This window comes from Canis lupus, chromosome 14 (genome assembly GCF_003254725.2).
Source record: "Canis lupus dingo isolate Sandy chromosome 14, ASM325472v2, whole genome shotgun sequence".
Lineage (NCBI taxonomy): Eukaryota > Metazoa > Chordata > Mammalia > Carnivora > Canidae > Canis > Canis lupus.
In genome coordinates this window covers 53,106,610-53,122,325 of record NC_064256.1, presented here as the reverse complement: position 1 = coordinate 53,122,325, position 15,716 = coordinate 53,106,610, and the positions used below count along the sequence as shown (strand labels likewise).

Below are 15,716 nucleotides of genomic sequence, written 5' to 3'. Positions count from 1 at the left end.
ATGTGCTAAAATAATAACTTAGACGGTTATGAAATTACTCAGCAACATGTTAGCTATATAGACAAGCTCAGTGCTATTTAACAAACTAATTTATATACACAAACATACACGTCAAATACTTTACAAAAGAGATCATCATCAGTGAATATCTATTATATGAGCTGCAACTTGCAACTTGCTCTGTTAGAGAAAGGCAAAATTCAGAAAAGTCACAGCCTTACTGTTAAAGACCTAACAGAAGAAGGAGTATTTAACTAGGAGGATTTGTCTGAAGTTAAAGATGCAGCTTTAAAATTACAAGCAATACATTCCGAACTATGGTAAAGTTAGGAGATTCCTTTGATAGGCCAAACCTGACTGGATACCAAGAACAAAAACAGGCAACTGATAGGCCTAATCTTCTACCCCACTCATGATATTATTGGAACTTCTCCTAGTCTAAGATATGTATAACTATATATATCCATACACACATTTGTATTCAGAATAGTAATCATTGGATTCATAGCGGACACCATTCAAGTTTTAATATTGCTTTGGGGAAAAACCTGAGAAGAACTAAACCACAAAATGGTCTAAAGGCCTGTAAAGTTTCCTAATGAGTTATAAAAATGGAAAAAATCTCTCTCCTTCAAAACCACAAATACATTTTCTGCACTTCTATAACTTAAAAATGACCAACATAATTCAAACCACATTTTGAAAAAAGCATTTGCCTCTGGAGGAGGCCTTTTGTGCTGAATTTCAGTCCAACATGAATTTTTACATCTGATTTATATACCACTCAAAATGGAGTGTATAAAGGAAATCCTGACAGATCCTTAGAACAGCATGTGCCGTAATAGAATATTTATACAGCTTTTCCATGATATAATTTATATGCAATGGGGTTTCAAATATTCCTAAAACTCACACAAGAGAGCATTATCAAATTTCTAAATGAATATTGCAGTTGGATTTCATTGTGAAGAATTTAGTTAGGGAAAAATAGCACACCTTATTAGTTTTATTTTACAAAACGTGTAGTTGGCTAAAATAAAAGTGAACTAATACTTATTTGATCAAAAAATTATAGTTTCTAAAATATCCTCCTCCCTCCAAAGACTTACAGAATTTAAATGGGTCTTTTTTGAGTATTTCCACACTTCCTCCGTGGCTTAATTTGGAGGTCGCTTCTTCCAACAGATAAATGCAGAAGAGAAATTTATGTGGATTTTTGCTTCATACATGCAAGCAATTAACAATAGTCTGTTACATAACTCAGAGTTAAAGTGGAAATAAACGGTCCAAATGTAGACGGTAACATTTACCTTGATTTCGTCTTAATACCAAAGCTAATTTGCTATCAGGGTTCTGGAGATTTTATCTTCTGAAAGTGTCAATAATCCCTTCTAATAAGTACAGGACGGACTGTGGGAACACATTTAGTGAGGTAGAATTTCTGTTACGCAGATCACTCTAGGCACCATGATTTTTCTATGGAGATCTTTTTTCAGGTCAGAGTTTGTCAATCTCTACATTGATGTGGTTGTCTATTTTCTTTGATGTTTGTTAATCTATCCACTTTGACAGAAAGAAATGTCTAAAGGGAAAGGAAAGCAGAGTCTGTTACTTGCAGGCATGTGACTGAGAATGACCCAGAGGTATTTAATTGCACGGAAAGGCATGCATCATGAGATACTTGATAAGTGTCACTGCATACAAGGCACAGGTGTATGTGCTAGCAAACAAGCTAAGCAGATTTCTGATCTATATCCCATGGGCTTTATTACAAAATAAATGACCAAAAGAGATAAATGACATTGATATAAATGACATTAAATGTACATAGATAAATAAGCAAAAAATAGCATGCAGAAGCAGTTACAATTATGGGCTTCAGAATTCAACATATCTGGCTTTGAGTCCAAGCTCCACCATGCTAGCTGTGTGACTGTGGGCAAGTTGGGCCTGGTTTCTTCATCTGTTAATTGGGAATAACAATAGGACTACCTAATAGGGTTATTTGGAGATTTCTGTGAAATAATACATATAAACTTTTGGCACAGTGTCTGGAACATAGTCAATTATCAGTAAATGTTAACCAGTGTAAAAAAGGCACAATTAATTAAAATTAATTTAGATGGATATCAAAATCTCTAGAAAAGCTCAACCTGCTCAAAGTCTATTTCCTCATTCCTTTCAAGGTTCCTAAGTTTTCATCTTTGGAGAGCCATTTTTTGGCCTCTTACAGAACTTTAATCAACAAGCAAAACTAATTAAATTGTAAATTTTCTTGAAATCTGTGTCATCTTATATCTGAAACATCTTAAAACTGGGTTATCTTAATGACTATTAAAATTTCCACATTTACTAAGTGAAAAAATGGAGGACCAGATGGGAAGGGGTAAAAAAGGGCATAAATTTTGGCACTGAACAGACATGCATATTAATCCCAGTAAAATATATACTTAATAGCTATGGGACTGTGGACATATTACTTTACTTCTTAGTGCCTCAGTTTATTCATCTGTAAAATAGGGGTGATGATGCCTGCTATTATGATGATTCAATTAACACAAAATTAGATATTTTTTAAAGCTTTAGTAAAGTGTTGGGCACATATAAAGTAGTCCTCAAAAGCCAACTATAATTGCTTTCATCATTATCAAACTTTGTTTAATGTTTACTAATTTCCGATTCATGGACTTCCATGATTTCTCCAGATATTATAGTCTACCTTGCTCAGTCAAGGTTCCAAAACTCATTCAACAAGTGATTATTAAGGACATGTGTGTTGTGAGGCACCAGTACCCATGAGAAACATGGCTGGAAACATGACCCTGTGAAGACAAGGAGAGGTCCAAAGGAAAAAGGCCTGACAGGGACTGAAAGCAGAGAAAGGGACAGAGAAAGAACATCAACTTCAATTATTTTATACCATGGAAACCATGAATAAAACAATAAGAACCATTTACATTATGTTTCAGGTTTTCTAGAATATGCGATCTATAACTTGTGCACGGGCTAGGGGAGTGGCCTTTTTTCTCTCTCACCAGCTGCTAAATGTATGTTCCCAACCATTGGGTACACAGACTGACTTCATCTGGTTTTGTATTTTATTAAGTGAAACCAATTTATTATTTTAAGTAAAGAAATGGCATGATATAGGTGTTGGATGGTATTTATAACTTGGCCAGGTGAATGCAAATAAATTCCTGAAAGACTTCAATGCTAAAGGAGAAAATTGATCGGTCTTCAATTTTTGTACCTGAGGAATAGAACCCAGGCACATTCAAGAAGGGAAAAGAGAGAAATACTTTCTAAAGCATGATTTTAAGATTACAGAGAGTTTACCTTTCAGGGTGGTACAAAATTGTTAAAACGAGGCCAAGAAAAGCACTGGAAAATGGAGCATAAGATATGGTAATGTTGCATGTTCCAGTCAGAGCCATTGGATCGTGAGACTTCCTTAATTTACACTTACAGTATAATCTGGGATCCTGGAAATAGTCCAAAGAGGTGTAAATAGCCCCATGAGGCCTTTAGGACTTAATGTATTCCATAACTAACTTGTTGTGAGGCTGTACTAATTGTGGAAGCCAGGTCTGCTTAAGGGGGGGGACCTCTGGCAAGGCCATATGGAAACATAAAACGCAGCTGCACAGGACCTGTCAAGAGGACCGTTTGGAAGCTGCCAGCTGGTTGACAGCAAGGAGCCAAGTAGCTTAGTTTCCTTGGAGATCTACCAGGGCTTTGTGGCTTCCTGGTTTTCTATAAATCCATACCCCTAGAAGCCTAAACTCCATGGAGTAGTTTTGTAATCTTGTCTAAGAGAGGGGAAACGAGGGTCTCATCATTCAGGGCATTTCTCAAGCTCTAGCTGAAAGGAATCACTATGGATGCCATTTCTTCATGGATCCTCTGGATCTCCATAAGCTTTAACTTCCCAGCTGAAGCCCATCTGCAAGCCCATAAAAATTCTCATAGGGTCCAAGCACTCTGAGCCAATAAGGCTCTAGGCAAAGAAAAAAAAAAAAGATTATGAATTGGGATACTTATTTTTTCAACTTCTTGCAACTTTGCTGACTTGACTGTCCTAAGTTTTTACCCCAACACCCCAACAGGAACAACGCAGGAGAAATAACCTCCAAAGAAGACACCCCAGGTGGGCCTGACTGCTTAGTGACCTGGCAAACTTAAGGGATCTTCTATGCTCTGACACTTTGAAACCATGACCGTAATTTTTATATATATGCACACACACATACACTTCCCTTCCTTAAATGCAGACACATCTAGGATGGCAGGAGCTATCCTTATTTTATACTCAAATAAGGTTGTTGCACACAGGGGCTTTAAATTTGGATTGATCCGATGGAAATGGCTAATTTTAGAGCAGAGAGCACTATGGGATACAAGTCAGGTTTGAGTACAAAGTTGTAGTAAAGGCTCCAAAGAAGCATGAGGATTTTGGGGGCCTGGAGTGTGTGTGTGTGTGTGTGTGTATTTAGAGGAAAAGGTGGATTCCATAAACAGTGAGGCATAACGGAAACAGCATACCCTTTGAATTTTACTTACCCTTTTTGAAATCTGCAGTAGTAAAAAAGACAAAATATTCCCCAAATTTATATTTGTAAAGTATGCCAAATAGTCGATCCTTTTCTTAATTATGTGAAACAGATTTTATAGCCCATTTAACACTGATGATATTCTGATTTGTTTTACAGATTTAAGCCATGACACAAATCAAATAGATTCTAACTCTATAAGAAAAACTCCAAGCTTATTTCCATTCTTAAAAATTACGGTGGATGTCTTCACACAATTGTGAATCACATAGAATTGTGCAGGTAAATTTCAGCTTCATAAGCCATAAAATGAAATGAAGCTGGGAAAAATACTTACATTTTACTAATATCTCCTTCGGAGGATAAATACTTACAGATAATTTTATAATGTACTGTTGTAACTTAAATCATCTGGGTATTTACCAATAAAAAATTACACATTTTTTTAGAAGCCACATTCAGGTGCAGAAAAAAAATGTAATCTTCACATATATTCTAGTAGGTGTATAAGACTTGTGTTTGGTGTAAATAAAAGTTCAATCATTGTTTCCAATGTTAATAGAACGCTTGATTTCTGAATAATCTTCAATAAATCATATTGTTGCAGAAAAGATCATTTAATTCTATTTTTTGCTTTGAGGCAGAACTATTTCAAAAAGTACCAGAGCCAAATGGTTATGTATTCTCTTCTGAATCATCTTCTGGGAAGATGGTGTTCTTCAGCAATGTATTCTATAAGGAATAATATGTCTTTTATGTAGCCATTCATACTGTTCTGTGTCTTTAATCTTGTCACTTATTTACTCTGATTCTCAGTTGAATTAAATGTTGGAGTCCCTATTCTTACAAAGTTAAGCAGAGTCATATTGTTTCTGTGATTGATTTCTATTTTTTATGTCAACTAACCTAATAATTTTAGAATTGTGCCTGAGGTCCTAACTAGCAAACCAATAAACTAGTTTGTAGTATTTTAATGCAAAAGTAAGAGAAGAAAAAAAACTCACTGCCAACTAGATTATCTGAGGGGGTGGATGGCTGATATCACTGTTACAAGGACTGTGCACTGCAGGCACTAACATTCCGGGGCTGCAGGGAACAGCAGGCTAGCTAACAAGCTCTCCCAATCCTGCCATCGTTAGCTTGGAGTTCTGAGTACTGGAGGGATTGTTATGATTACTGTACTTCCTATGGGGGCCCGGGAAGTTACAATACCAAAAATAATTCAGAAGATTACTTAGTTTATTTCTCAAGTCTACCTAAAAAAGATAGCTGTTAGAATTTTTGAAGGCCTCTTAGACCAATAATGAATAATTTACCATAGCTGTATATACATATTTTCTAGATATCTGATTTCTTAAATACAGTTTCACTCAAGAATGTAACTATATAAGACACTGAAAAGAAATTTTGAATAGGTTTGTGAAAATCAAATGTAATATAGAACAGCTCAAAGTTACACTGGTTGTTAAGTATATTATTTTGTAGAATGGTTAATACAGTATCTACAAGCAGATTCGCTGAATCTGTTAAATTTCTTGAATCTGTGTGTGTGTGTGTGTGTGTGTGTACAGTTTTAACAAAAAGCTATTTGTTCTAATCAATGAGTATGTGCAGAGATCTGGGACAGCCAATCCAGTTCATAATTTATTTAGTGAATTGGACACAGGGAGCAGTTAAGTAATACAGCCCATCTACACTTGAATTATTCTTAATGCATTGCCTTTTTGTGTGGAAAAAGTACACACACACACACACATCTGTATATGTGAGCCTTTTACTTATACCTTATCTTGTGTGTGTGTCTGTGTGTATGTGTGTAATACATATAATAAAGGCATTCTTCAGATAGTTCATTTGTTTTCTAACATTTTATATTTTCTGTCTCAGTAGTATCTCATCTAAAGCTAATTTTGGCAAACCAAGTTAAGTTTTTAGGCAATGCTAGTTATATGGACATCCAAGATATTTGTTTACAAATCTCGTTAAACTCATATAGTTCAACAGGACTCCTAGTCCTATTCCTGATTTATCCATATTATGGGATTGCTTTTGCTCTTCTTTACGTTGTTATTCTTCCTTTAAATTATAATATTTCTGGTAGTATTTTTTTCATGGAGTAGTTACTTTAAGGATACAAAAGGAACAGCTTTCTTTAAATGAAAGGGTTGCTGTTTTTCATGTTTGCATCTGATGCAATTTATTTATAGGCAAGAAATTAACATTTAATAAAAGATTTACTGCTTATCAGATATCTTCCTTCCGGAGATGTCTGGAAGGAAGAAGACTTCCATCATATGGCCCTCTATACCTGTTTAGTCAAAATGTTTACAAAGGTGGCATTTATAGTGGGGGCCTTTTCCTGCACTTTTAAAAAACCTATGTATGTGTCTTCTTCCCAACTGGACTGCAAGTTCCTTGAGGCCAGGAATGATGTGTTTGTCTAAGCATTATTCCCCACTAGAACTAATAAAATGATTTGCATATAAAAAGCTCTTAAAAATTAATATTAAAGGCAACTGGTTTCCTCTTCAACAACCCTGAGGCCTAGTAAAAACTAAAAGCACCTTCTGAATAATTGAAGAATGAATTATACTTGCTACAGTTTTAATGATGAGTGCTTTTATTGTTTTCACAAGCTTTAAAAATCAGATGCCTTCTGGACATCTCCATCTGGATATCCAGGTGGCAAATTAATTCCCTTAATGTCTCACACCAAAGTTACATTTCTCCTCACAACCTAACTGTTCTTCCTTTATTCTTTCTATATTTTGCTTAAAATCCTAGTCATCATCCCTGCGATGCAAATAAAAAAACTTCAATATAATAACTGATTTCTCTTTTGTTGGTTCTTACTTATTCTATACCCATATTATATTCTATGGCCATGAGGTAATGATTGTTCATTTGATCAAAAATAAAAATTATTTTAAAAATTAAAAATAGGATAAAATATAGAAAGACTATATCTATATACCATAAAAACAGATAAAAAATGAAATTTGCTCTGCAATAACCACACTATTTATTGTCTAAATTGACTCAAAATTAAATATAGAAATGAACACATGAACCATTATAACATCTTACAGTCTAAATTTAGATGGTTACTTTCAGTTATCAAGGTATCAACAAAAGATCAATTAAGAAATAAATTAATATAGCCTACATGGGAATACTCTCATTATTGTCTTTCCTTCTATACTAAGTCTTCTAAAGAGCTGATTCATAGAGTCACCATAATATTACTTTGAAGTAAAGTCAAGTAATCATAACATCTCAAATAAAATAAATATTCACTGGTTAGCCTTTGGCTTTCTTCCTACCACAGTCCAGACCAGAGGGACCAGAACCAGAAAAACCCAACAAGCTGAATAATGAAAGACCAAAGGCAGATATTATGCATCTACTGGTCAGAACAGAGTCATTCATTCTTTCTTTTTGCTAGGGCCAGGGGCAGGGCCCTTATTCATAGAGTGCTACTGCTGCTCATATGGTGCTCCCTGATTCTGATACATATGGATTCTGGGCCTGCCTGCTAGCCTATCTGCTTTTCTTTACCTTAATATCTTCCCTTGACTGAGCCTTTTGCCCTTACCAGATTCCTCCCTGTGTATCTAAACTTAAACTTTACTGAGACATACAGAACTGTCAGCTCTGTCTTGAGATTGTGTTCCTTCCCCTACAGGAAACCAAAAACCAAAAATATTTAAGAGGAGTAATGCATTGCATCTAAATGTTTAACCTTAAACCTACAAAAAGATAGTGTGATGGATCTGCTACTCTATTAAAGACTATCTACAATTTTGGGGGGATATGATTTTAGATTTAAAGAAAAGTTGCAGGAAGAAGATGAAGACTTCCCACATTCCTATATATATATATGTTTTAAAACTACATAACAGATGAGTCCAGTTGCATTGATTCTTATAGGCGAGAGCTTTAACTTTTGTTGGCAAATTGAATTTAAATCAAATATAAAAAAATAACTTTTGAAAATATTAAGCAATGGTAATTTTCTAGTTTGTAGCTAATTGCTGATTTTGCAGATTCTAAAATACATTTAAAATATCTTGTGAAAATAAAAGGGATCCCTGGGTGGCCCAGCAGATTAGCGCCTGCCTTTGGCCCAGGGCATGATCCTGGAGTCCCAGGATCCAATCCCACATCAGGCTCTCTGCATGGAGCCTGCCTCTCCACCCCCCGCCCCCCTCTCTCTCTCTCTCTCTCGCTCTCTCTCTCGGTGTCTCTCATGAATAAATAAATAAAATCTTAAAAAAATATCTTGTGAAAATGTTAACGAACTCAAACTGAAATAGTAGCCATCATCAGACAGACATTATAATGTTTTAATTTTTTTAAAAATTTAAAATTATATTCGTTTTATTTTCATGACAAGAAGAATTGGGAAACAAACATATATTTTAGGAAATTAGCATAACTTATCATATCTTTATGGCAAAAAATATGTTCCCCTATACTGATAATAGCAATCAGTTCTACATTACCACCCTCAACTAACATCTCATAGTTTCATTACGAGTTTTACTATAATTTTCCTAATATCCTAAAGAACTTTATTGTGTAAAACCTAAAGTCGCAACCCAAAGTAAAAATGTATTGTTGAGGTAGGCAACACATAACTTGTAAATAGCTATCATTTTTCTTTCAAAGAAGTTTTTAAATGCAGTTGGCTGGAAATTAAAGTTTTATCCGTTAAATTTGTTGTTTTCCACTTTCAATACATAAGTGGAGATGGGTTTCCCCTGAAAATGTTATTTGTGAGACTGAATTAAACATTTCTAGGTAAGCCTTAGCTGTTGAGAAATTGGGGGGAGTTATTACCTTTTTAGTACAATAGAATATACTTACAATTCTATGATGAATTGTAACCTCTAAGGAAATTAATTTTTTGGAAACCCTTTTCAAAATTATGTTGACATGATTGTAAAGGTCACTTGTGTGTGTGTGTGTGTGTGTGTGTGTGTATGTGTACTTGTCCAATTCCCAGAGAATTCTTTGGCTACTTATAACATTGTAACATTGTTTAGAATTTAGCTACAAAACTGGGTGGGACTTTCATGTCATGTATATAAACTATACCTGATCGATAACATTAATTCTATGATATATACGACTTTAATAGTTTACCTTGTTCTTTTATTTAGAAATGTCTAATTATATAAGCTTAAGGAATACATGTTTTAAATCTATCATTTCTTAAGTGATATAAACCATTAGATCACTTTTATACATCATAGTAAGCAACACTAGCCCCATTTCACATAAGAAGAAATTTAGGCAAAAGGGATTTCTTTGATCAAGTCCAGAAAATACTTAAGAGGAGAAACTGGGCTTGTGATTTAAATTTTCTAATCTCCTATGGCTCTGAGCCATAATGCCTCACTAAGGCACTTATTGATAAAGAAATAATAGAGTTCTTATTTTATGTAGAACACTTCTAGGTAGCTTCTATCTTCGAGCATTAATTTGGTCAATGGATAATATTTATATACATGAAAAGTTAACTATCAACATGATATGTGCCAAATGAATGACATATATTCAGAGCAAATCATAAGAAATACAAAGCAATAGGCATTTAAGAAAGAACTATTATGAAGGAAGAGCATCACAGAGGAGTTGAACTTGACCTTGAAATGGTCAAACTTGAGTAGGTGGTAAAGAAGCAAGAAAGTATTTACAGAGAGTAAAAAATATGTGTGGAAATGGCAGCGCAAAGGACAACTTGGTGATTTTGTTAGTCAATCAGACTGCCTTGGATGGACAGAGTTGTGAAAGTCAAACTTGAAAAACAAAGTTGAAAAAGAATTGTATACTATTGCTAGGCTGAAAATTTGAACTTTAGTCACCCCATTTGAGGATAAAATAGCATTTTAGTTGTACTAATTCAGGAAGTATTCAGAATAAATTAATGAAAGCTATGAACTAGATTGCTAACTACAAGAAATGATATTGATGTGATTGTAAATGTTGTGAGACTAATTTCCCCAATGTTTTTCTCTTAACATGCTTTCCACTAATCATTTTCTATGAAAGATTCTTTACTGCCTTGAAAAACTGCTTATGGCACTTATGAACACCATCATACTTCTGCTTGTGTTTTGGGAGTCTCATGGTTTAAAAATCTTTTCTATGTTTTTAACCTTTTTTTTTTTTTTTTTACTGTCACTTTCTATATTTGCAATGGTTAACTACAGGTTTTATTCTTTTCTCATTATCAAAATTGGTTATTTAATATTGGTTTATAGATCATCTTTAATATAAGAAACAGATATGTAAGATGCCACACATTTTTAGATATTCCTGTATCTATTTCATGGGTGACTCATTTTACTACTGTGGTCATGCTCAGGGAAAATTTCTTTTTGTAATCAATTGATCCAAATTCTTTCTTTAAAAAATCTAAGGTTTATGTTTTCACTTAGTGAAAGATTAGTCCAGGCATCTCACTGTTTATTTTCATGGATGGGTATATGGGAAGTACACTAGTATGATTCCGTCTATAATATCAGTGACCTCAAGATTGAAAGAGTATGGGTCTTGGTTAACTTAAAAGAAAAAAAAATCATAAAAATATTAGTAGCAAAGTTCTTACTGTGCTCTTCACCTTGTGCACTGATAGAGAATAAACAAACATCACCAATGATGGGAGAAAGGAATAAAGGATCTTCATGCTTTCAACAAGTGTTATTGAGCACATACTATGTATAACATACTGTTCTAAACACTGGGGATACATTAGTGAAAAAATGACAATGTCTTTCCTCGGTTAGCTTATATTATAACGGGAGGGAAAACTAATAAGATAAAGAGTAACCAAGCTTGTTAGAAAATGGCAAATGAGAGTATAAAATGCAAAACCACATAAGGGGACGAATAAAGATTGCACATCACTGAGAAAATCACAGCTGATCAGAGACTTGAAAACGGTCAGTCATGAAGAAATCTGGGTTCCACGCTGAACAAAGCCACAAGGCCAATACTTGAAGCAATTTCAAGTGATGGGCCTTTCCCTTCTGTTTGCATGAGGTTCTCATGCTCCTTATGCCTCCTATAGACTCTTGGGCATATTTTCCACAGGACCCAGTCACTACCAGCCACAGGGTCTCATGCCAGAAAGACATGAAAACAGATTCTCTTTGACACCAAAGCTTTTCAGTATCCCTTTCTCCCTTCTCTGGCTACTCTCTGGCTGCCCAGACTCTCATTTCCTAGCTTTCTAGGTCTATCTTTTCCACTGACACATCGAGTTGCAGTTTTATTTTAGTGAAGATGGAGATGTGCTATAGTTAATTAATCAAAGAGGGAATTCAACATTTGAGTTACTTGAGTTAAAAAAGCACTAAATAATTATACCTATCAAAATTTTTATTTTAAGTTATTTAGTTATCCTGACTATAGACTACTAGTATTAAGGATATGGAATAAGATTATGTAAATTGAGACATGCAAAAAAGATTTTTTTTCATAAAATCAACACCATATACATATAAATGAAGCAATCCACTGTAAAATGCTGATCTTCAAAGATAGCAAGTGCAATCCTGCAATCACCCTCATGTACCAGGTCAGAAAAAAAGACCAGAATATAGGTGGTTGTGGTATTTTTATATGAAACATTCTCTCACACGTGAAAAACTTCAAACACATTATCAGCATTATCCACAAACTTATGTTTAAACTATTACATGGCAAATTCTGCCTTTTTCAAAACCTCATTTCTATTATTTTTACTTCAAGACTATTTCTTGTATAGGATCCAAGCTACTAGTGTCCTTTGCAATACACTTTATGGTGCTTGCATTTGTAATAATTGTTTGGATAATATGCTACAGTACAACTGGAAAACGTTTTACTAGTCCGGGACTAAATACTAAATCTTTACAGACAGTATCAGTTTTATAATGAGAAATATAGCTGTTAAAGTACTAATGATGAATGTCTCTTACCCTAAACAGCATATAGGTTTCTTTGTAGTTAAAAAAAAAAAAAAGTAAATTTAAATGCACTGAAGTATGGGTAATCCCCATGATGAATAAAAATTGTTTTATTAACCTAACAGTAGCAGAAGTACAATCTGTGTAAAATTTACATTGATACTAGCCTGGTTTGCTTATGTATACCTTCTTTTCTCCCCACCCCGCAGAAACTCTTAATAGCAGAGTATTTTTACTGAAGGGCTTAATTTCACACTAACCATACCTTCATGGAGTAAAAGCCAGTGTAGAATTGTAGTGTAAACCGGTGTTTCTCCAGCTTGACAGCACATAGGAAAGGGAACAATAAGCCACCCAGATGCAAGCCCCACTAGAGAGACTGAATTGGGTTAGGGCAGGGCTCAGGCACAGGTATTTTTAAAAATGCTCCCCAGGTGATTTTGATGTGCCCCAGGATTGAGAATAACTGGTATAAACAAAAGACAAAAACAAAGGTGTTCTGAATTAATTTTTTTTTAATTGGAAATCACTTACTCTCAGTAAGTACCAAAAGAGTAATACTATTAAAACGAAAAGAAAATTAGTAAACCTAAACGAAATAACACTTTTGCAGGAACGACATGTTAGGTTTGAGCAAGAGTAGCAACATTAAGGACAAAGTGAATTGCTATTTAGAATGAGGTACACTTTTAAGAGTTTTAAAAGTTTTTCTTCCTGAAAAATGTATTTTATGATTCAGAAAATCAAGCTTTTAAATATGATCTGCAATCAGATCACAGGATCTGGTCTCCTTCCAGCCTGATCTCTCTTTATAAGCTCATCTATGTGCACAGCTGCTACTGCCTTCCCAGCTTCCCTGCCTTTCTTGAGTTTGGGATAGTGCTCCTATTTTTTTTTTTTTCTGTAGGACCCCATGCTTCCCCAGTCATGAATGGTACAATTGTGATTTTTAAACTGCTGGTTTGTATTTGTCTTTCTGTAGACTGTAAACTTTATGAAGGCAGAGTTTGTTTCATCTTGGTTTGTATTTGTGGTTCAACTTCTAGTATAATGCCTACAAATATTAAATATTTGTTGAATGAATACACACTGAGTTTTGTCTAACATCATTCTGAATTAGCATGATGTCCAATAGAAGGTCTGAGTCCGTTAAGCCCGCCTGATAAAAGGATTCTTCAGTGTTGACTGCAAAGTCTGCTGTCGCCTTGTTGAGAGTATGCAGAGGTCCTTGTCTTGGGCAATGCAGCCACGTCTCAGCAGAATTTGGCTCTTGTACCAGACTCCTTCTGCAATCCCAGTCTGTGACCCAACGTCTTCAGTTCCTACTCCTTGCCTTTTGGTTCATATCTGGTTCTCAGCTAGTCTTTCCCAAGTACCATATTGCTCTTGGACTGATCTCCAAACATAGTCTTATCTCATTGAGCTCTTCTTGCTTCATCTTCTTAGGATTTCCTGTTAATAAACTTTGTTCTATTTAATCAGGGATCTAAAGTCATCTTGGCATTGATGAGTTCCTCCCTGCTTACCTTATCTCTTCCAGCTTAGGCTCCAGAAAAAATAGCATAATGTTTGTACTGTCAGCTTCCTAAATCAGTTGGACTTCTTTCCTCGAATCTACATGGTCATTTGCAGCATTTCTGAATCTGCTTACATCTACTTCAGTCTAGAACCTAGGTAGGACCCATAACTGTTGGATGTTTTCTAGCATTTAGTACTGAAATTAACGTTAGCAAGAATATGAAGTATAATTAGCTGCTTGTGGTAATTACATTAATAAGGATTATTTATGTTAAAAATGATATTGTCTCCTATTTAAAGAGATTTAATCAAATAAAGTCTATGTAGGAAGTACCTAGGTGGCTTAGTTGGTTAAGCATCTGACTTTGGCTCAGGTCATGATCTCAGGGTCCTGGGATCAGCAGGAAGTCTACTTGTCCCTCTCCCTCTGCCCCTCCCCTTTCTCATGCTCTATCTCTCTGTGTCTCTGTCTCTCTCTCTCTCTCAAAAAAAAAAAAAAAAAAAGTCCATGTAGGATCTCTCCAAGACCTTAAAGCTAGTAAAAGAATTACATTTCTAGGACATCATCCAAATTAAAAACTTTTGCACTTCAAATGACACAGTTAAGAAAATGAAAATACAACCCACCCTGGTGGCTTAGTCTGACTTCGGCTCAGCTCATGATCTCAGGTCCTGGGATCAAGCCCTGTGGTGGGCTTCCTGCTCACCCTCTCCCTGCTTCTCCCTCTCCCTATGCCCCTCTGGCCCCCAGTCATTCATGTCCCCCCCCCTTCTCAAATAAATAAATAGAATCTTTTTTTTCAAAAAAGACAACTCACGTAACAGGAGAAAATATTTACAAATTGTCTATCTAGTAAGTGATTTATATACAGAAGAATTCTTACAAATGAATAATAAAAAGACAACTCAATTTTAAAATAAGCTAAAGATCTGAATAGATGTTTCTCTAAAGAAGCTATTTTAATGACCTATAAGCACATAAAACAGGGCTCAACATCATCAGTCATTAGGAACATGCAAATCAAAACCACAGTGAGGTATCACTTCACACCCACTAGAATGATTATGATCAATAAGAGGTAATTTCCCTTCTTGTTGGCAAGGAAATGAAGAAATTAAAAACCTCATGTACTAATGGTGGGATTATAAAACGGTACAGCTACTTTTTAGGAAAATAGTATGACAGTTTCTCAATATGTGAAATATGGAATCACCATACCCCAGCAATTTTACACCTAGGTTTCTACCCAAGGGAAATGAAAACATATGTCCACACAAATGTAAGTGTTTATAGAAGTACTACATGTAAGAACCAAAAGGTGGAACAATCCAAATGCCCAACAACTGGTGAATGGACAAAGTGTGGTATATCTATGTAATGGAATACTACTGAAAGATATAAAGAAAATACAAATACATGCTACAACATTGATGAACCTCAAAACATTATGCTCTGTGAAAGAAGCCAGACATGAAAGAACACATATTACATAATTCCATTTGTATGAAATGCCCAGATTAGGCAAATATATGGAGACAGATTAGTGTCACTAGGGCTGGGGGTGAGAAATGAAGAGTGATCCTAAGGGACATGAGGTTTCTTTTCCAGGTACTGGAAATGTTTAAGATTAGATTTTGGTGATGGCTGCACAATTCTGAAAATATACTAAATATACTAAAAATTATTGAG

General features: G+C 34.9%; 1 protein-coding gene across 4 annotated transcripts in view; it reads left to right on the top strand.

Annotated features, from left to right (window-relative positions):
- The window catches only part of PPP1R3A (protein phosphatase 1 regulatory subunit 3A), a 47,069-nt gene that overhangs the window by 2,328 nt on the left and 29,025 nt on the right, over positions 1–15,716 (top strand). The gene's annotated exons all lie outside the window — the stretch shown is intronic.